This window comes from Phasianus colchicus, chromosome 11 (genome assembly GCF_987193195.1).
Source record: "Phasianus colchicus chromosome 11, bPhaCol1.hap1.1, whole genome shotgun sequence".
NCBI lineage: Eukaryota > Metazoa > Chordata > Aves > Galliformes > Phasianidae > Phasianus > Phasianus colchicus.
In genome coordinates, this window is record NC_143446.1 from 14,306,203 (window position 1) to 14,328,243 (window position 22,041).

Genomic DNA, 22,041 nt, shown 5'->3' on the forward strand with positions numbered 1-22,041 from the left:
TTTGGAGTGGTTGAGAGCTTGGAGATGCTCTTCTGGGCTTTCAGCTTGTTCTTGTTTGTTTCATTGTGTCAAATGACCCAGAAGAGCCCTTAATGATTGAAATGCAAGGAATGGTATTGGTGCCAGTAAAGACTGAGGAGATGCTGCTATCCTTCCCCTGGCTGCTCATACATGAGTTTCTCTGGGCTGAATGTTAGACAGCCATTAGCTCCACATCTCTTAATGACCTCATTTTTCCAACAGAACTTAGTAATAGACGTTAAATAAAAGCAGGTGGAAAATAAGACTAAGTATCAAACACTTTTTTGCTGCATTGTCTCCATTTTTAACAGAAATGTCTCAAAATACTGCAATGAGCACCTGCCTCTCACCACCACTGTGAAGATTACCTAAGGCTGGAGCAATGCCTTGAAGACAAATGTATGTAGGAAGGCTAACTATCATTACTGTGTTGCTAATAAGGTTATTTTAAACTCAAAGTAGGTCACTGGAGGAGTTTCATTTAAAAAAAAAAAAAAAACTGCAAAACACAGTGTTTTAAACAACCTTAGCTGAGAACAAAAGACTAACAGTCTCAAATGAAATAAATAGACCAAAAACTAAGCAGTGTCTTTTAATGAGGAATGGTGCAGCAGCTACCAAGTGTGCCCCTGACTGGATGTGAGCAGAGCCTGGGGCAGCCAGGGAGGCACTGTGCCATGTGCAGAGATAATAAAGCCTCTGAGTGCAGTCTGATGGGAACCCTGAGACCTGGCAAAAGGCAGAGTGCTGTTTGGTGGCTGTAACCAACACACCCCAAGCTCTCGTGCCATCAGGCTGCTTGCTTTTTTTCCAGAAAATAATGGTTATTACTGCAGCATCTCTCTTCTGGAGAGCACAAAAAATGTCCTTTTTGGAGCCAATGCAGCACTCCCAGCAATGGCTGCAGCCCAAAAATTTGCAGGAAGGGGTGCACAGGAGTTTCGTAGAATCATAGGATCATAGAATGGTTTTATTTGGAAGGGACCCCAAGAATCATCAGATTCCAACCCTCCTGCCACAGGCAGGGCTACCAACCTCCAGATCTGGTACTAGACCAGGCTGCCCAGGGCACCATCCAGCCTGGTCTGAACACCTCCAGGGATGGAGCATCCACAACCTCCCCGAGCAGCCTGTTCCAGCACCTCATCACTCTCTGTCAAGAGCTTCCCCCGACATCCAATCTAAACCTTCCCTCCCTGAGCTTAAAAGTATTCCCCCTTGTCCTATCACTGTCTATCCTTGTAAAAAGGTTTGTCTGATCCTGGGAAATGGCTCTGGAAGGACATAATGGCTGGAAGTTGTATGTGGGAATGCTATTCAATAGCCATAGGTGAAGTTATTTTACACAGGAGCAGCCCATCCCATTTGAAGCCATCTATACTTTTGCTCCATTAACATTTCCCATGGTGAGCCTCCAGTGCAAGGATGGCAGTGCTGGTAGGAAGGAGGGAAGGAGGGAAGGAGGGAAGGAAGGAGGGAAAAGGAGGGAAGGAAGGAGGGAAGGAAGGAGGGAGGGAAGGAGGGAAGGAAGGAGGGAAGGAAGGAGGGAGGGAAGGAGGGAAGGAGGGAAGGAGGGAAGGAGGGAAGGAGGGAAGGAGGGAAGGAAGGAAGGAAGGAAGGAAGGAAGGAAGGAAGGAAGGAAGGAAGGAAGGAAGGAAGGAAGGAAGGAAGGAAGGAAGGAAGGAAGGAAGGAAGGAAGGAAGGAAGGAAGGAAGGAAGGAAGGAAGGAAGGAAGGAAGGAAGGAAGGAAGGAAGGAAGGAAGGAAGGAAGGAAGGAAGGAAGGATTGGTGATTTCCATGGAATTCCCTTCAGACTCAGTAAAGGTGGGGAATTGGTGACTATCTCCTTATGAAATACATGAAGTGAAGCACACAGATGTTGCTAACAGCTTGTTAAGTTTAAATCTAAGTAAGAGCAAACATCTAACGTGTGAGTGCTGGTGTAACTTTTCTGCAGGTAGGAAAAGTTGATATGTGGAGTTTGGAATGCTTCCATCTGTGATTCACTTTGGCTTTCTAACGCTCCAGTGCTTCTGATACTTGTTCGTAAGTGCACCTACCTGTAGATAAATTCAGCTGAATTATTAGACTGCACCTGAGCCAGCTGATCTCTTTCCTGGCAATGAGACACTCCATTTCTGCAGCACTGCATTCCTGACCAGTGCAATAATCACCATATTTCTCAAGTTCAGCTGAAGTGGCCTTCTGGGGCTCTTTGATATGTACTCTTATTTTTATTCACATCTGTTCAATGTCCCCCCCAGTTTATGTCATAAGAGCCCCAACACTCTAAGAGCAGTTCCCCTGTGTTCTTATTTACAGTTGTGTATGCAATTAAGACCTCAGACTACTTAGCTCTTTAAACATTTTTTAACCATACATTCCTATCTCTGTGTATTGTTCACAGATCAAAATATTGTGGCAGGTTGGGAGCTCCTTGTTTCATAATCAGCATGAAGGAGCAAAGCTTGCAAAAACAATGTAAAACCAGAAGAGAACTGTCTTCTAACTCCATCCTGAAAGATATACTCAGCCTCAATTTGTTTTTATACAATATAATTTTTAATCTAATTGTCGTTTCAAGAAAAAAATCACCTCTCATTGGTGGCAGTCTGGGTTATGAAGAGAACACTAGGGAACACCACAGCAAATTGGCCCTGAATTAGAAGAAGCTGCTAAAAATGTAAAGCTTGAATAATTATCTCATAATGCCAAGTGAGAAAAGAAAATGCTGCCATTGTGACACCAGCACATCTGCACTCTGTTGTCATCATTCTTCATTACGATGGCACATGGTGATGAGGTGTAAGATGCAGAAAGGTGGAGGAGGGGGTGTGGATATGTACCTCTTGTACACCTGGAGCCTTTCACATTTGCATTTGACACTCCTCTGCACACTCAGATGGACGTATTCCCAATTAGCTCAACTTCTGCTGGAGCTGGCAGAGCCAAGACAGGAGGAAATATTATCTTTAATGTCAAGGTCTTAAAATATAACCTTTTCAGAACACGGTCAGACTCTGACCACATCTGAGGCCTCTAAACGATACTTTAAAGGAGATAAATAATATAATAATAGATAATAATAAATGTCAAGTTTGTCATAACTTGGAAATGCAATTTACCTTCTCAGCCGGAGGGAATATAAGCTTCTGTGTTGTTCTTCACCATTAACGTTCTTCCTGTTAATATGCTAGGTTTCTATAATTATCAGCCCTCTGCTCGCTATATTGGTGGTTGATTGAATGTTTGGAGATGCACACTTGCACCTCAGCCCACATCATGGCCCTTGATTTATCAGATCCAAGCAGCAGAGGCTCTGCCTATTTAATAAAAATGGAGCGACTCGAGGGAGCTCTGGGCATTGTTGCTGTTTGCAACAGAAGAAATGAATTACTGCAGCTTTGATCTGTGAGGTTATCCCTGTCCGCAGCACAGCCATTAATTACATCTAATGATGGGGCGCTGCAGATAGATTTTAAGAAACTTCTTAATAAAGTTTGGGAGACAAATTCTTGTAATTGTGTGATCTGTGCAGAGTGCTGGGCGGCTCTGGGAAGCGCTGTGTGCACTCTGTGGCACTGCCATGAGACCCACAGGGTGCTGGTGGCAGCCTGGGGACAATGCAATGGATAAGGGAGGGGATGCAGCTGTGCTCTTATCTTTTGCAGTGCTGAGAAATACAGCCAGGGCAAAGACCTCAATTATCATGAGAGCTCATAAGATAATTAACTGTGCAGATAAAACCAGCGAACAAATTGATCCAAAGCAAAAAGACAGAGGGGAGACGTCAGCTGCCGATTAGGAGAATATACCCTGCTGTCTGCAGGCCCGCAGCAGTGCAGCTGCAGCACTTCTGAAGCATGGCAAACAGAGACAGAAAGCCATTGGAGCAACATGACGGTAGTTCAGATGTTAACTGCGGTGTTAATAGCTCTGTGAGAAGGAGAACTTATAAAGGAGATCAGATCCTTTAACTGCGAGGGTCTATAACCTATAAAGGGAAAAGTAAAGGCACTTCTGGAAGGCTGGGAGCCTTCATAATGCAAAAGCAAAGTATCAAATGGAAAAGACTTAGCAGGTAGGTCACGTATTCAGGGGGCAGAGCTCTGCTTCACAATTTGTAGAAGTGATTTGAAAATGTCTGTGCTCAAGGATTCGCTCCAGCAAAATAAGTAGATCTGCTGATGCAACCTCTCCAAAACACATCAGCTCTTTGATAAAAGAGTTTGCAAACTGTACAGCTAAATGGCAATCAAGGCCAACTTTGATTCACAGTACGAAGTGTGACAACAAAGAGGTTCTCGTTGGAATCCAGTGCTGCCAAAGCATTTCTTGCTCGCAAGTGCAATTTAGAGGATTAAAGAAGGTGAAGTTTGCACCTTCCAAGGCAGAGCTAATGTTCCATTTCTCCTGAAATGCAGATGATGCACAATTCTCCTCCTGCTGGGGTTTGCGAGTGACCTGGCACATCTGTTGGGCAAGAAAGCTGAGCTGCTACACAGCCTGGTCCTCTGCCTGCCCATGTTCACACACTCATCCTGATGCTTTCCTCCCCTGGAAGAAATATGAATTGGATTAAAGAGAATCTGGATTACATTCAAAATGCAGCTCTGGAACAAAATCTCCATTCTTCATGATCATCATCATCATAAAGCCTCATCCAAAGATTATTGCCTGTAGGAACAGTGCATGCATGGACTTCGGTAGCTTACAGTCTGGGAACGTGCTGCTGCATCTCCCTGGTCCTCTCCCATCTCTGAGAAAATTCCCAGTGCAGCTGGTAGGTCTGAGCATGTGGCTTTGGCCAGCAGCCCTGTGGGTGCGTGGGTATTAATACCGCTTTTGTATCATGAGATGATTAAAACAGAGATGAGAAGCAGCATCACTGCTCCTGGCGATGCTGTGGCCGCCAGCAAGGAGATGCAAATGATGCAAAGCTGAGAGCATCTCTGGCAGCAACCTCGTGCCTGTCCCCGTTAGGGGCCCAGATTGCATCTCCTGTGGATATGTACATTTGGACAGAATCAGGATGTGAAAATCAGCCTCTGGGAGACCCTTTCCTCTTCTCCTGCAGGCATCTGCTGTATTCCGGTTTTCTGCTAACTCTGGATATCTCAGCTGTGAAGGAGGGTGAGCCATCCATCAGCACGAGCCTTAGGCTGGGGAGGCTCCGAGGCTCTCTGGCTCTGGGATAAAAATGGTTCATTTCCACCTGCAGGCTTCTGAAGGAGATGCACAATCCTTCCATAGGCAGCACAGGCCATTCTGTCTCTCTTGGTGATTGTGGGAAAGTGGAGCACAGAGCAAGCAGAGGCCTCTGCATTTTAAGCACTTGAAGTAACCACAGCATTCTTAAAACACCATGAACCTAACAGTGTATTTTTTTTAACTGATTCAATAACTGCCCATTCATAAAACAGCAGCTATCTGTCCACCATTATTTCTAGGAATATGGAGTACAAAAAGATGCACTTTGAGGAAAAAAAGAAGAAATGAAAGGAAAACCCACCAAAATAAATAAGAATGCTTCTAATCACACACTGTCTTGCAGCTCTTCCTCAGCACCTGTTGATGGATGCTCACACAGGTGACACGATGCTGACTGTCTGCCCTCACACTGCCTACAGGGGATGCAGGAGGTGACCATGGGACACAGTGCCTGAGTACCATGCAGCACCAGCACATCTCCCTCTGGCTCCCAGAATTTAGAAACAGAAGTACAGTCCTTTTTTTCATAGAAAAGCCTTCTCTTAAAGTGCGTTTTTTCTGATCAAGCCTCCAAATGCTTCTGTTAGTGCTCTGCACAGTGCTGTGCTCAGCTGTGCATCCGAACTATTTATTACCTGCACTTTTGGTTTGGCTGTAGCCAGTGTAAACTGATGCCTGTAGGGTTGGAGGATCAGCCACTGGGATGTGCCCAGCTCCCTTTCAGATCTTTATGTATTTCCCTTATTGTCTGCTGCTTCCATAGGGAACACCCCCACTTGCACTCTGATCTGCTTGCTGCACAATAGTGCTGGGACAAGGGCAGGCACAGCCTGGATGCTGTCAGACTGCTCCTGGCTCCATTCACATCTCTGTAATTGCCTTATGTTTGAACCTGCAGTTTACATGAGCTACATCCCTCCCCCTGCATTCCCAGCACATCCTGGGTTCTGGGAGCCTTCCTGCATCGACAGACCCTGACTAGAGAGAAAGCCTTCACTGACAATCATATCTGGCCTGTCCTTCCAGATGAAGACTAGTAAGAGCAGGGACCTTCTGAGATGTTTGTTAAGCACAAGAAGTAGGGATGACTTCATGGCACAATTATCTTCTTTCTGCTCAGGAGTGATCCATGCTGCACTCACTGTATCAGCCTTTACGACATTCACCCAAGCCTGTGCTATCTCACACATGAAGCTGTCACATCCCCGCTATGTCAAACACAGCCACGTGGTTTGGGGGAAACAGTTCTCCCAGATGCTGGTGACAGGCATCAAACGTCCCTTAGGTCTGAGAGCCAAGGCTGCATGGTTCTGCGTTACATAAAAACTGCCCTAATCTGCACCCTTGGTTGTCAGCTGGCAGAGGTACTGATTTCATGTTGACATGCTGCCAGCAAACAGTTCGTTTCTCCCCTCTTTCTTTACCTTATTCCCCTTTCCTCCTTTTCCCAGAGCCTTTTTTGTCAGACATCCATTTCTCTCCCTAAATCCCCACTGGTTTTAGGGGCGATATTTTAGAATCTCTGAGTTGTCTTCTTTTTGTGCTGTAGTGTTTCATGAGGAAACTTGGTGCTGTGGAGAGAGGGAAGAGTTCATGTGCTCATGATGTGCTCTGGAGAGCGATGACAGCATGAGAAGAACCAAGAGTTCAGAGAGGGATGTGAACAGACAGAGGCACGGAAAGCTCAGCTCTGAAGTAGAGTCTCTCCTTCCCTTGCTGGGAGGGCTTTTGCAATGTTATGTATTGCTCTGCAGTGTTGCAGAGACCAAATGTATTGGAATATGTAACTGGGCAACAGCTATTTCCCTAAGAAACTCCTTTGATGCTCACTGAACACCTGTATGCATCAATAAACACATGGAAAAAAAAAGGAAAAAAAAAATTAAACACATTAAAATGAATTAAAATCTCACAAATAAATTGTGCTCTGAGAGGAGAGAATATATTTCTGAGGCAAACAAAGTGCAAAGCATTTTGATGAAGCTGAAGGTTGGTGAGCACTCCTTGAGCAGAAGAGCCCTTTCAGACAAAGCCTCGGCAGCTCTCCTCTCTCTCCCCCCAGCTGCTCTCCTGCACTTTTTTCACATTAATTCTGCAGACATTCTTCCTATGGACCCTCACCAACACACCACGGCTCGGGTTGTTCTCCTTGCCAGTGTCAATGGCAGAAGAAGAGTGCAAGGTGGTCAGATGGTACCTGCTGCATAATGTTACCCTAATGAAGGATCTTTGCTTATTAGATGGGGGGGTGGGAGTCAGAAAAGTAAAAAGGGTTTTAATTAGCTCTCCAAGTCTCTAAGCCAAAGGAGAGCTTTCAAATCACATGCTGCATGCTGTTACTGTGAATGGTACCGGGCCTTGTTTCAGCTCTGTAGCAGCAGAGGGCATAATTGAACCAAGTCTGAATTTCCTGAGCTTTCCGGTTGCATTTTCTTTCTGATAAGCAAAAAAATAAATTGCTTTGCAAATGTAAGACAGAGAGACCCTCCCATCTCTCACGGATGATAACATTAGCCCTGTTCATTAACTGGTAGCCCCGTGAGCTCCTCTAACAGAAAGTGCTGTGAAGGTGGCTGAGATTTGCTCTCATTACAGTCTAATCCCTTGAGAAGACCCCTCAGGCTGGCAGTGCTGCCCCAAAGCATTGCAAGGCAGCTGAGAAGCTGGGACCCCTGCAGTGTCCAAGCATCTGGCTGCTGGTCCCTGGAATCATGGAGGGAAGGGAGTTGGCCATTCCAAATGTCTTAATTTCCAGGTCAGCCTGGAAAAATGGTACAGAGAAAATCTGTGTGCATTTTTTAAAAACGTCAAGGAAAAGCCCCCACTTCTGAGACAATTTTGAAAGAGATAATGGAAGGGGAAAAAAAGGTAACTTCTTTGTTTCAAAGGGGGAGTTCTTTGCTTGCCCTCAAACCCAGAGGAAGGCAAAGCTCCTGGGGATGCTTGGCTGGCTGGGAGCTGCACTGTGCTGATAAAAGCCTCTCCAGCAATACTGGCAGCATGGTGTCCTCGTGCTGGGGGTCCCTGGCCCTGGCCCTCCTGCTCCCAGCCTTGGCAAGGAGGAATGCAGGAGGAAAGAGAAAGCCAGCAGTACCACAGCACATGGGATGCTGTGCCACACTGCCATTGCCTGTGCCCGCTGATGAGGCAAGGAGCCATGCACTGAGCCCAGCAGGTCTCACTGTCTGACTTCTCACCTTTATTGAACTTTCTGACATCATCTCCCAGTTTTCACAAGAGCCCTTTCTTAACCATCATTAATAATTTCCCCTGAGGAAACCACAGCTAGCAATCTGTTGATGTCCAACCCTGTTAGCCCCAGTTCCTCAGAGACTTTGGTACTAGTCACTGTTGAGTAGTTTAAAGGAACAAACTTTGGTGGAAGAAATGAGAAGTGCTTGGCTGCAAATAGCTGACCGTGTGAGGAAGGAAAGAGCCTGTTTGTCCCATGCGTAACCAGACATGGTTCCTTGGCTCAACGCTGCTGCCATCCCACCTCATTCCTCCCCTCAGCTGCTAATGAGCTTTATTCTCCATGCTCTTCATACAAAGATAGTTCTTGTGTTATAAAAAGAGCTCTATATTTAAGCTCATATTCAGAGTTGATGCAATTTTGCACCACTCCTTTGCCTGCCAGCATCCAGCATGTTTGCACAATATAAGGGAGTTTCTTTACAGACAGCAAAGTATTAAGTCTGCAGTGTTGGCCCAGCTGGGAGGTGCGCTCTGAAAGCCGTGCCGGGTAGCAGGTGGCAGGTTTGAAGCCTTCACCCTCAGCCATACCAAGGGTACTGACCCTGGAGGTGTCCAAGGCCAGGTTGGATGGGGCCCTGGTCAGCCTGGCACGGTGGGTGACAACCAGCCCACAGCATGGAGCTGGAGCTCAATGATCTTTGTGCTCCCTTCCAACTCAAGTCATTCCATGATTCTCCTGCACAGGAGCATGGAAATACCAAAACGGTGTGCAGCACCAGCTCCATTCCCAGAGCCTGTACACACCACCTATGGACAAACACTTGACTCATTTCCTTTTCCTTAAAGTCTTCACAAGGTTATTCTTCATCAACAGACCATATATATGATGGTCACACACTCACCAGTTCAGCAAAAGTACTGTAATGAAATACTGACCAATATTTCAACGACGTATTGAAGTAATACCAGCTCAGCATCACCTTCAGCAGAAAACAAAGCACTGAAATCACTCCGAGTGCTTCTGAACTGAGGAAATACCTCCCCAACGCTCTTAATACGTAATGGAATGGTCTGTGGAGGTGAGCAGTGTTGGAACACTAGACCAGCCTGGAGGAGCCCGATGCTCCGTGCCAGCCCTCTGTCAATAAGCGCACGGCTGCTAACGACGCCCGGCGCTGGGGAGCGAGGGTCGGCTCTGCAAAAGGCGACGTGCGGCCCCATCCAGTGGCAGCTCGGCAGATTGCAGGGGACTGTGCTTCGGGAGGGTGCCGAGCTATTTTGGTTACTCTTTTCCCATTACGCTGCAGCAGTCAGTGACCGGTGATAAGCTCTTTTGCAAATACAAAGCGTGCTGGCTATTTTCAGCAGCACGGATTTGAATGGTTGCACTTGCTAAGGGGGAAACTTAGAAGATGGTAATTTTCTTTCCAACAGTGAATTCAGTTAATTTTAAAAGTAGTGAATTGCTTTCTCTGAGAGTCACCGTTTATAATAGCAGATCTTCATGGAAAGTGTTGTCAGGTTTGTAAGATTCTGGTATAATATACATGCAATTATTGAGTGCAATGCAGAGAAATTTGGCTCAGATTGAAGTATGTGTCTGTGCCTCACACATGAGAGTACAGCTACCCTATGGGCTGTGAAGTGTGTTACAAATGATAGAGTTTGGGTGTAATGCTCAGTTTCAGCTCCAGCTGGGGATGCAAACCAGCACATTCCCAGCCCTGCAGCTGCAACCCCCTCCCCAGGGCAGTGCAACCTTGCAAATACAGTTTCTGGCTGTTGGAAGCAATGCAAAATGAGATGCAGATTATTAGATACATTACACAAGCTACAGGCTTAGAAACTGCAAGTGCATATTTCAGCACTTGAACATTATCTCAGCAGTAAAGGGGAATAAAATGTTGCTGTTACTGGCACTGAAGTGCTGTCCAGGTTTACAGATCTTAGGGCTTGCGGTGAGTTAACAAATATTTGAGATCTTGTCCACTAATGCTGCCTACATGGGTAGGGAAGAGTGGGGAACAGGCTATCCTGCCAGCAAGTCCTATGCCTCAGCTCAGCTCTGTCTCAAGTGCTTTTAAGAAGGAGCAGATAGGACAGAAAGCAATGGGAAAGACATGAGAAAGTCTACAAAACTTGCAGATGAGAAGAGTTTCTAGTGGCCCTAGCTGTTGCTCATGAGCTGTTCTTGCTCCACGTGCTGCTCTGCAGTGAGTGATGGAATGGCTGTTTGGCACTGCTCACAGGAACCTGTCCAGCTGAGAACACTGCTCCATCACCCACCAGAGATCTCTGCTTTAACCTGAACCAACCCCAGCCCATTTGTTATTAACATCAGCACACCCCGAATCTTCCCATCAGGTAGGTGCTTTCTTTCTTGAATACCTGACACAGATTTTGCAAGCAATTCTGTGATTAAGTCTGCTGATTATTTTCTCTCCTCCTCACCTTCTGTTATGTTCATTTAAGGAAATATCAATCTAAAAACGACTTCTGTGCAAATGAATGCAGACACCTAAAGAAAAGACCAGCTGATCTGCATCTACTTCAGCTTGATGTATCCCACAAGGAAGAAAAACTGTAAGTGAAAGTCAAAAATCTCACATTTGCTCAAGGTTGACCTCTGGATTCAGAGCACCACTTTTTGGAAGGACAAGGACAGACCCCATACCACCACTCAGCTACAGGGACGCTTGTTGGAGATTAACAGAGGGCAGGGTAACAGAGCTGGCCTGAAAGCAGTTCAGGCTCCAGCGTTCCCCCAAGAAATTCAATACACTTCCAATAATCTGCTGAAAGGTCACTGCATAGTGAGTAATTCTGCAGGCAGCCGATAGCAAGATGATAGCATTGCTGGCATGCAGCCTACGCGCTCTCGCAGCTAACTCACTAAGTGAGGCCATTTCCCCTGCAAGACAAAGCTTGGGCTAGAAACGCAGCCCTCTCACTGGGAGCTGGGATTTTTTGCTTTAATTTCATGATAGAGGATCTCTGACTCCCCCAAGGCACCCAGCTGGATCCTGGAAAGAGAAAACTCACGGATGCGTAGACCTGACCGCTGAGTCTCAGTGCATCTGAAATAGCAGCCAGAAAAATAATAGCATCACTGGGGAAGCCATTGGCCTGGAAGCAGAGGCCCTGTTTTGGGGTGCATTTGGGCAAAGAAAGGGGGAAGTACAGGAAGGCACTGGTGCCAGAGCACCAGACACTGCACCCCGGAGTGCTGCATCCTCCAGGGAAGGGCTGTGGGGATGCTCTCCAACTCAGCACAATGGATGGGCTGTATGTAAAGCATTTGGGGTCAAATTCTTGGCCAGCATCAAAGACTTCTGCTCCTGAGGTCAGTTGTTGAACAAGGACCCATTTCAGTCTGAGGAAACAGCTGAGTTTTGTGTTGAGGCAGGAGAAAAAATGCAACTGCTTCTTTGCTCTAACAAACTCACTGTTCTTTACATTCCCAAGGATCTCCGACAAGACCTCTGATCTACTGTGATAAATAGAGCATGAAAATCAGGTTTGGGCTTCAATTTTATCCATGACGTTAGCTCTGCCTTCCATTTTTTCTCCTGCGGGGTAAAGTTCTAATGAAAAAGGCAAAAGTCGCTGTTAATAATCTGGGTATTATTTTTCCCTCTCTTTCTTCCAGACCTGAGCGTGGTGGATTTCAGAAAGAATGAGTCTGCAGCTTGGAGCTCTCCTGCAAGCTTTCACTGCTCTGCTGGCCAAGTCACCGCAACATCGGCATCTCCCAACTGCAGGATCCTCCTCTTCCCAGTGCCCACACAGATCTGCCTAATGCCCAACTCCTCACCTCAAAATAAAATCCACAGGTCAAATTCTTTCCAGCCAGGAAGCCCCATTTTCTCAAAGCAGGAGGCTTCCATGGGAATGCTCTGCCTCTGTTAGGTGAGCACTGATGCTGGAGGCCTCAGGTCTGCATCACTCACCCAGGATGCAGGTCATATCTCCCCAGTAGGGCAAGGGTTCTACAATCTTTTATATCAAGGCCAATAGTCCCAGGGTATCCAGAGTGGGAGGTCATTGCAAGAAAGCACTTAGCTTTGAGTGTACTGGGAGCATTCCCAAACATACTCAACTTGGGTTAAAGTGGTAGGCAGGCTTATCCAAAGCTGTAGAAAGCCTGATGGACTTGTCTTGCTGCGTGTTTTCCTGTATTCACTCATCTAAAGCAACACACAGCACAGAGGCGTCTCACTCTTGAAAGGGGCTGGCAGTGAGTGTGGGTGGAAGCGCGGCGTGGCTCCGATCGCGTTATCAATCATCCCGCTGCGACATGGCTGTCGGTGCCACTCAAGTGGCTGCTTGACTGAGCGGCCCACATTTGCCAGGAAGCCACATGGCCCAAGCAGCTGCTGAGCAGTCGGCTAAAGCAAATGCTGGGGGAAAGCAAAGCGTTCAGCCACTTTTCCTGAAGAACTGCATTTAAATTTGATGACAGGCTGGGTTATCGCCCCCCAGTTTAATTGCGTGGGGATGGTGAGGTTCATCGAGGTTGGATTGCTGCCGGGTTGGGCTCCATCCTGAGGGATTGTTTAAGAACATTTTCCAGAGGATCCTTTTGGAACAAATTTTGGGGTCATAGAATGGCTTGGGTTGGATAGAGACTTAAGATCACCTAGTTCCAACCCCACTGCCATGGGCAGGATTGCTACCCATTATGCCAAGCCGCTGTGTGACTGCATGGTCTACTTGCCAGCTGTGCTCCTATTCATGCTCCTTTCAGCTCTGTTTTCTGTGGGAAACCTTGCTTGTTGCTAACCCTCCTCACCTTCCAAAAAGCTTTGAGATCCAGTGATGGCAAATGGTGTATGTGAACAAGATGTTAGTGCAGTTAGCCAGACTTGTTAAGTACATCCTGGCAGGTAATGAGTACATGCCATGTGTCTGTACACTAATTCAGCAGCTTAGCAGTGTTGAAAAAAAAAAAAAAAAAAACACTCTTGTTTTCTAAACACCTTCAGTTTTGAAGAAGGGAAGGAAGCCACGTCTGCCTTTGCAAAGAGATGCCATGTGAGTGTGAAGGTGAGAGATGCACTATTTCCATCTGTGGACACTTAGCATCCTCCACATGTACACAGCCCAAGTGAGGGCTGTCCTGCTGCAAGCTTTGGCTCTGGAGGTACCGTTCAGGTGATGAAAGCAGCCACCCTGGGGAAGCTGGGATGTCACTGGAGGCAGGTGGCAGAGCACCCATGTTCTGACGTGGCCACAAGGACAGCAGGGCTAGAGCTGGGCTTCAGAAAGCCCCGTGCCTGAAGGGTGATGTGAAGTGCCCCAGCTCCTGCAGCCACCATGAGCTCCCTGCTGCCTTCTCTCACATGGCCCCTCGTGGCAATGGCAGGAATCCCTCCTCTCCTTGCCTTTCCTGTCTGGGTTGAGCCCAGCCGTAAACGTACAGCCCAAGTGTGAATCAACATCGTGATTCATCCTTCCTGCAATGTATCCTTTCACTGTGATTAAACAGCTATTCTGTAAGACATGAACTTCACTTAAGACTACATGGTTTATTTGGGTTTGGGAATACAGATGCGGTCCTGTTCAAACTGCCATGCCTGGGAGCCAATGACAGAATACAAAAATAGCTTATGCTGTCAGCATGGCTTTTTCTTATTTGTATTCTGAGTATCATCACTTTGGCAGGCACAGGAAGCTCTTCTTGTTTGCATTTTATTTTGCCTGCAGAAAATTTACAGTTCAAATGACTTCTCTATGCTTCATCAGACTAATCAGATGACAAATTGCTTGAGCTACAGAGAAGAGACCTCAGACAACAGAAAATAATAATGGAAGAAAAAATTAAATGCGTGCTTTTGGTAGGAGCAAAGATTTTGCTTCATAGAAATCTCGGTTTTCACGTTTTTTCATTCTACTGTAGCGCGAAGATTGGTGAAATGGAAATCAGATTATTTAATCTGATTACAAGGATCTACACGCTCCACATCGTCATTTCCTTCAGTGGCACAAAACCTCAAAAATGCCTTCCCTCCCTAACCAAAAGAAAGGGCGATGTACTCTATTTATGCTGCACTTTCCACTTCCACTGAAGCCTCATAAAGCACTGAGAGAAACTTGTTTTGTGCTCATCTTCTTTATTGTTTTTGATGGCTTGCCGCTCCCCAGAAAGCGTGCTTTAACAAATACCCAAAGATCCATCCCCTGTTCAGCAGGGAGCGGGGAGATGGGTTGGGTTTTCTCTTCCTTCTGCTGGCTGACCTTGCCTGGAGTGACACAGAGCAAAAGTAATAGAGATACATTGCCCTAGTTTTCAGTAGGAGCCTTACCACTGACTAAATGTCAGTTTTGGAGCTCTGAACTGCCCTTGAAAATAAGTTTACTCTCAGATTTCTATGAAGTATTATTTTCTGTGCAAAGACTTTCTTCTGGTCTGGTGTTTATTTTTCAGGCAGAACTGTGGCACCATCTTCTGGATGACTCTTTAGACAATAAAAAATAACCCACCAAAGGCGAAGATGATTCTTTATCATCCCTAACAATGAGAACAGCTTGAATATTCATTGACTGTGCACTCCTGATTACGGCAGGCATTAAATCATTTAATTATGCCATCCATTTTGGAAACGCTAAGAGCTAGTCAAACTCTTGATTGCAGAATACTGTTGCAAGGGAATACAGATTTTGCTTTTGTAGGGATACTCCTGCCCAGAGTTGTGATGAGAGGTGTCCCATGGATTAAACACAGGGGCACAACTCTCCCTGATGTGAGGGAAGACCAAAGGAATAGGGGTGAAGGTTGGCTTTCATCTGACACAGTAGGTGTGAGCTTTCAGGGAAAAATCATTGATTAGGTTTCTATTCTCTCACCCCCAAATTAAACTATTAAACTCTAAAGCTGTATGGGGGGAGCACAGATCTCTGCTCCATTCCTCTCTCCTCGGAATAAAACTCAAGCTGTGTAATGGAGCACAGGAGGCAGCTGTTTCTCTCTACAAGATTAAGGTCTAGCTGTGCAAAGTAGCACCACAGAAAGGTTTGCATACCACGGTTATAAAATGCATCAGGGAAAGCGTATGCATGGCATGATGAGGGAAACTGTACAATGAGCAATGAGGTCTATTTAAGCTACTCATTATCTCTGGTGTTATTTTGATGTCTTGCCTGAAAGTGAAGTAAAAGGGAATTTCATTTGACGTATAAGTGCTTTGCTCTTCAAAACCTCCAAAGAATGCAGGTCAAGATGTTGCACCAGTGATTGCAGAGGGACTGATAGTGTGGAAATGACATGCAGATGTATTTGAAATCTCTGTATCTTGATGATATCCAGCCATGTTTGGATCACCTCTCTCTTTTGCTTTTCTCACAAAAATGTGAATGACAAGGTCTGTCTGTAGAGATGCTGAGCAAGAAGCTTTCATCTGTGCAAAATCAAGGGCTTATTCACAAAGGAGTGCATTCCTCCCACAGAACCATCTCCTCTGTCTAAGCAACCACACAGCCACCTATGGAGAAGGGAACGGGGGCCAAATAGTAAATCTGATAAATGTCCACTATGTACTAGATTTTCTGGGCAAGGCTTTCAAACAAAGCATTTTTGTACTCCATTCCTCCTGCTCCTAGCACATGACCAGGGCTGTAAATTACTCTAGAGTACAAGTAATAAATTCCATCTCTGTTTTGCTCTGAGTTTAAGACAGCCAGCTTTGAAACTTGTATGCCCATGAAGATCAGGGCAAGGCTTTCCTTTATTTAGGAAGAAAAGATGAATTGTCCAACAGTGACTTTGGGTAGCAGGAGGATGGCTTACCCATGTCCTGTGGAGGAGGCAGAGCAATGCTCTTGGTGAGAGCTGGGATGCTCCACTGCCCAGGGGCTGCCCGTTGGGAAAAAATAACTTTCTGCCACTGTGGCCAGCACCAGAGCTCATTATGGCAAGTGAACTGAAGTGGCCGTGTTTGACTGAGTCAGGGGGCTGCTCTGTGGTGCCCATAGGTCTCAGGATTTAATCATAAGCCTTGCAGTATTTATTGTTATGGTGGCTCAAGGAACAATTCAAATAAAAAATGTTGATCCCTTCATATCCTAAATCTGACTGTCAAGCATCCTGGCTGTGTTTTAGCAAGTTGTGTTTTAATGTGCCAGAATAGTGGCTATGCATAATGAAATTGAGCTGCTGGAAAATAAAGGAGGGGAGCAAGAAATGACAGCAGACCCTGAGGTCCCCCATGTGAAGCCAAGGTAAATGCAAGAAGCTGATATAAAGCTGAGAAAAGGTGCAGACAGCCATGGCCTCGCTGTGCGGGAGCCGTTTGTGGCTGCAGAAAATGACATCTGGTCTGGGATAATCTGCCTACGCATACAATGGCTTTATGCGAGGGAAACGCCACGGATCTCAGAGGACTTGTTCCAGATTTAGATCTGGGATCAGGAGGGTGACTGCAGCTCAGCTGAGGGCGGCTGCTCCAGAATTCCTGTCCTGGAGCACCTCAGAGCCACTGCCAGGCACTGTGGGCAGCTGTAGGCATCACTGCCTTGTGCTGCACTGGGTGGTACACAGCCAGGAGAAGACCCTCTGTTGGCTGAATGGACTGCCCCAAGGCAGAAATTTGGCCTTTTCCAATTTATTGACACACACCCAGTCCTACAGCAGTGAACTGCCTGGGGCTGGTGCCCAAATTATAACCAATGGGATGAAAGTCATCCTCCAGAACTTGCATTTCAAAACCAGAGGTGGAAGACAGCACCTATTGATCCCTACTGGGTACAGCCGTGCAGTCCCTGCATGGAGATGGCAACTGTTGTGTGTTGCCAGGCATACCAAAGCCAGGTGATGTCAATGTAAAAGAATTCTGCTGTCCCCAGACCAAGTCCCACATCTTCACCATGGCAGCAATAGGGTCAGCAAGAGGGGCAGCCTGGCTGCAACACATCTGAGTTAAATTTGGGAGGAGAGGAAAGGGATCGTGTCAGGGAGCCTTCTGCTTTACTTACATAGTTTTCAAATCCAGACTGTTGAACACTAACACGAGGATGTTCTAAAGATCTGTGGGCTCATAGAGAAGTTCTGGTAAATACAGGTCATTGAAATGAACTACACGGACTTTATAAAGATCAGGCTGCTCTAGAAGTTGCTTCTGCCAAGGCAGATTTTGAGAAAAGCAGTGCAATGTCACTGCAATGCTTTTGCTGACAACAGCCTAAGGGAAAAGGAATCCTCTATTTTCTTCTCTATCTGCCCCTTCCTCCTCAGGCCTCCCAAATGCTCTCAGACAGCCTGAGCTCATCACTTCTCCCAGATAAGTTATTTCAGAAGCTCAAGTCTCTGCTTCCCATCCTCTTGACAGATCCTGCAAGAGCTGCCATAGCCCCCAGCTCCTTCCGCACCTGAAGAGATGTTCTTGCAAGACTTCAAGTGCTTCTGGAAACTACAGCAGAAAAGATAACCAAAAAAAATCTAAGACACAATAGGAGACAAAATATAAGGAGAAAGACAAAAAGAAGATGTTGCAATATTTCCTTCTGCTTTTTGTTAGTGTCTTTTTTTTTTTTTTTTTTTTTGGAAGGTCTCAGAGCTCAAGATTCTCTTATTTTTAAGAAAAAAATGGCCTTCAGCAAGAAAAGAATGCAATATTCTCCTAAGAAGGACACAATAATAAATACGACTGATGCGAGAGATGCTCAGCAAATACAGACAGGCTTGGGTCCAACTTAGTGCCTAACTGTGCTGCTGCTTCAAGCAGAGCATTACCTGCCTCTCCCCACAAATCCTCTGGCAGCTATTAGGGGCTATACATAGCCTTCCTCACCCAGCCCTAATTGACTTAATGATGCCTCTGGGAGGGGCTAACTCAATATAAACCCACTCTCCAGCAAAGCTCTTTGTATCTCCTAATTGCAGCTCCTCAATGTTTTTGCTTTGGGCTTAGTCTTTCTAATTGGTCCTTTGCATATATTTGTATGTAGGGTTTTTTTGTTGTTTTTTTTTGTTTTTTACTGTTAGTCTTCTATTTCAGTTTCCCTCTTCTTTTCTGTGCTTGGCAGTGTCCCTTCACCATGTTTTTGTGTTGTTGTGCTGTCCTGCAGGGTCTCCTTGCATTGCCTTTTCCAGCAAGGGAGAGGGTTTGTAACTACAGGGATCAGTGCTGTGCTCTCCTCCACCATCCAGCCACCACGTCCTAAGGAGATTTCCCCGACAAGACCATCCAAGTAGGTCACAGATGTTACTGTCTGACACAACTGAGCTTTCACCAGTGAAACCTGCTGACTATTTCAAGCTGGCTAGGAGTATCCTCCTTGCTGCTCTGACCTTGCTGGAGCTGCATGGCAGATGATGCTTTGTCTCTCAACCTGACCTCATCTGTAGCTGAGCAGCTATTTTTGGGGAGCAGGAGCTCTTGCTGCTCTCCAGAAGTGGTGGGGCATTGTCCCCCGTCTCCAGGCTGTGGGTATGTGCAGAGTTACATGAATGTACCCCGGAGGGTGTTTGAGAGGTTTCCTGCCTTCTGCCTTTTTCTATGACTATGTTACACAGCCAGCTGTGAAATTCCTTCCAGATTGTAGGGTTGTGCTGGTGTGCATTGGGGGATTTTAGTGAGTTTGGTTTCCTTTTTCCACTTTGTTCTTCAGGGGATTATTATCTGCTATGTACTGTAGGGCTTTACATCCCAGAATAAGGAAGGGAAATAGAGAGAAGGAGAAGGGAAGTCTTTCTTGAGATACGTGCCTACCTTATCCCTTCCCAAGGAGGCAGATGGTGCGTGTGTCTTTTACATTGTACCTGGAGGCAAGGTTTCTTCATGGTATTTCTCATCCAGTCATCATTCCTGGAGCTGGCAATGTGAATCCTTGGCAGCACCAAGGTGCCCTGGTGCTCCGATCCCCTGTCCTGGAGAGAGCTCTAATGTGAAACAGAGCAAGGTAGGCTCAGGGCTCCTGCTTTGTGTAATGTGGGGCTGGGGCAGCTCAGGGCATGGTTTCTAAGCAGGGTAAGTACCCCAGAGCAGCCCTTGTTCATGGAGCCATATCTTCAAGTCAGTGCACTGACATTTTCCCTCTTCCTTTAAGAAAATACAGCACTTAAACCTTTTCTTTGGTAAAGGATTCAGGGGGAAAGTAGGTCATATTTGAAGGATCCCAGCCCTGACAGTGTCCCTTTTAAAGCTCCAGACCCTGGTTTTTGGAGAGAGACAGGATCTGACTGTGGCGGTGCTCCTGTGTACCAAATCACTCTGAAGATGCTCAGGATAAATTGCAGTCCTGTGCTTTCAAGGGAAGGGTTTGGTTGCCAGTGAAATAATTACAAAATGGAGCTATCCCTGCTCAGCTCCTCTGACACTGAACTGGGTTTTACCAGGAAGCAGGGCTGTTTTTTACTTTTAAATAGTCTAAGCTAAATTAGCTGGAACCTAATTACAGAATGCTTTTGATTAAAGTCAGACAATACTCTCTGGAAGCTAGGATCAAAAATGACAAGACTTGATGTCAGTGAAGGATTAAGAAAGAAAAGAAAAATGACTGATTAATTTTTAAAAATCAGACAGATTTGCTCTTTGTGCACTGTGTGAAGGTTTCAGCACAGCAAAGCCTTTGGACTCAGCAAACCTGACTTTCAATAATGATTTTCAATCTAATTTCACATATGCAAGAGCAATCCAAAAGGAGACATCAAAGATGATTGCTATAGAGATCAGGAGAGAAACCATGGTAAGTCTTGTGTGAGATCTAGGAATTGCATTAAGATAGTTTGATCTGTAGCCACTAATGCTTGTAGGTCAATATCAGCCATGCAACTAAACACTGGTGCTTGATTGAATCCCTACGCCTCTATGAGGTGTGCTGTAATTGCATGCATTCCACACTGCAAATGACCCTTCTACCTGCTTACAGACTCTTACTGGGAAATAAAACGTTGATTCAACAAAACTAACTTCAAACAAGAATATTCTGTACTTTCAGCTTAACAGTGAGCAATGGTCACATTGCTCAATTAATTGGAATCCCGAAATCTTTTAATTATGTATCTGGCAACATACTGAGGATGTCTTTTTCTAAACTGAAATGATCACACATGTATTTCTGTTTATGAACTTTTTTCAGGTTCTAAAGTTGGAATATACCCTAATATTGCGGCCTTTGAATTCATTGACTTCCATGTGCTGAGGGGCATTGCTGTCTCCACGTGGCCCTATCTGTGGGGGGATTTGAATCGTAGAATCGTTAAGGTTAGAAAAGACCACTAAGACCATCCAGTCCAACCATCAGCCCATCCCTACCGTGTCCCTCAGTGCCACATCTCCATGGTTCTGGAACACCTCCAGGGACAGTGGTTCCATCATCTCTCTGAGCAGTTTGTGCCAGTTGAGAAATGAAGTTCCTTGGGAGACAAGTTTTTGAAGGATTATTAGTGTGCGGGAGTGGATGCTTAGAATTTGGAATCAGAGCAAGACAGAGACCATAGATGCTGGAAGGTAGAGTAGAGCAAGCTGGCTGAAGCAGTGATCTCTGCTGCTTCTCCCACTGATCACCCATGTGTGGTTTCTGGTCACTTGCATAATTCTTGGCTGTCCCAAGGCCCATAATTTATTGCCTGTTATTAGATTTTGAAGTGAAGTCATCAAACAAATGAAACAAAGCCATGAAATGACTGGCAATTCCCATTGGGATGGGTGTCTGCTCTCCCAGTGCCAGGAAAAGGTTAAAAGCTCCCCAGTGCAAAACACAGCCATGGGGGAAAATATTGTAACCTGCTCAAAGTGTCTGGTAGCTTTAAAAAATGAAGATCTAAGAGACAGCATCAAGCTCTCCCTTCCTGCAGATAATGTGTTGTGAACAAATTTGATGGAGACCCCGAGAGGATGAAATGACCCTCCAGAGTGTGGATCTTGGGAAGAGTGACAGGTAGAGTGTGAGACTGAGGCCTGGCTGGAGCTGAGAAATCTGGTGTGCTAAGCACCATATGGTCCTCCTCGCGCCTGTGTGAGACCTCATTTCCACACCCAACTGCTCACAAAAAAATGTAGTGCTGGTGCTATCACCAGTTGCCTTCAACTCCCTTCAAACTGGGTGACCCCACCGTCTGGCCTTGGCTGCTGCAGCCTGGGCAACCCGTGGCCATGGGCTCTGTGCTCCTGCATGTACAAGGAGAAATGTATTTTCAGCCTCCTGTCTTTTACACATATACATATATGTGTATTTGGCTTACATTTCATGTCCAGCAGTCTAGCAGAATAAGAGATCATTTCCTACTGTTTGCCCACTGGCTTCAATCTTAAAACCATCTGCTAAAGATGTCCCAAGCAATGATGAATACCCACTTCATTGTTCAGTGACCTCCAATCCTTCGTGGCTTTTGCCACTCCCACCCACTGTGGTGGCAGCAGGGACAGGAGAGCATCACCAAGTCCATCCCTGGAGTTCAGCATCCCCTCTTACAATGGCCACTTCCCACAGGCAGCATTTAATCCTGAGAAGTGAGGAACTTCTACAAGAGGAGGCTCCCAGTGCAGTGAGCACACTCATGGTGTGAGGCCCTGTGCCCATAATACACTTCTGCTCTCCCCAGAGCATTCTCCATTCGCCATGATCTCTAATTGCACCTCTGTAGCATTTCTGGTTAATGCATGCCAAGCACCAGCC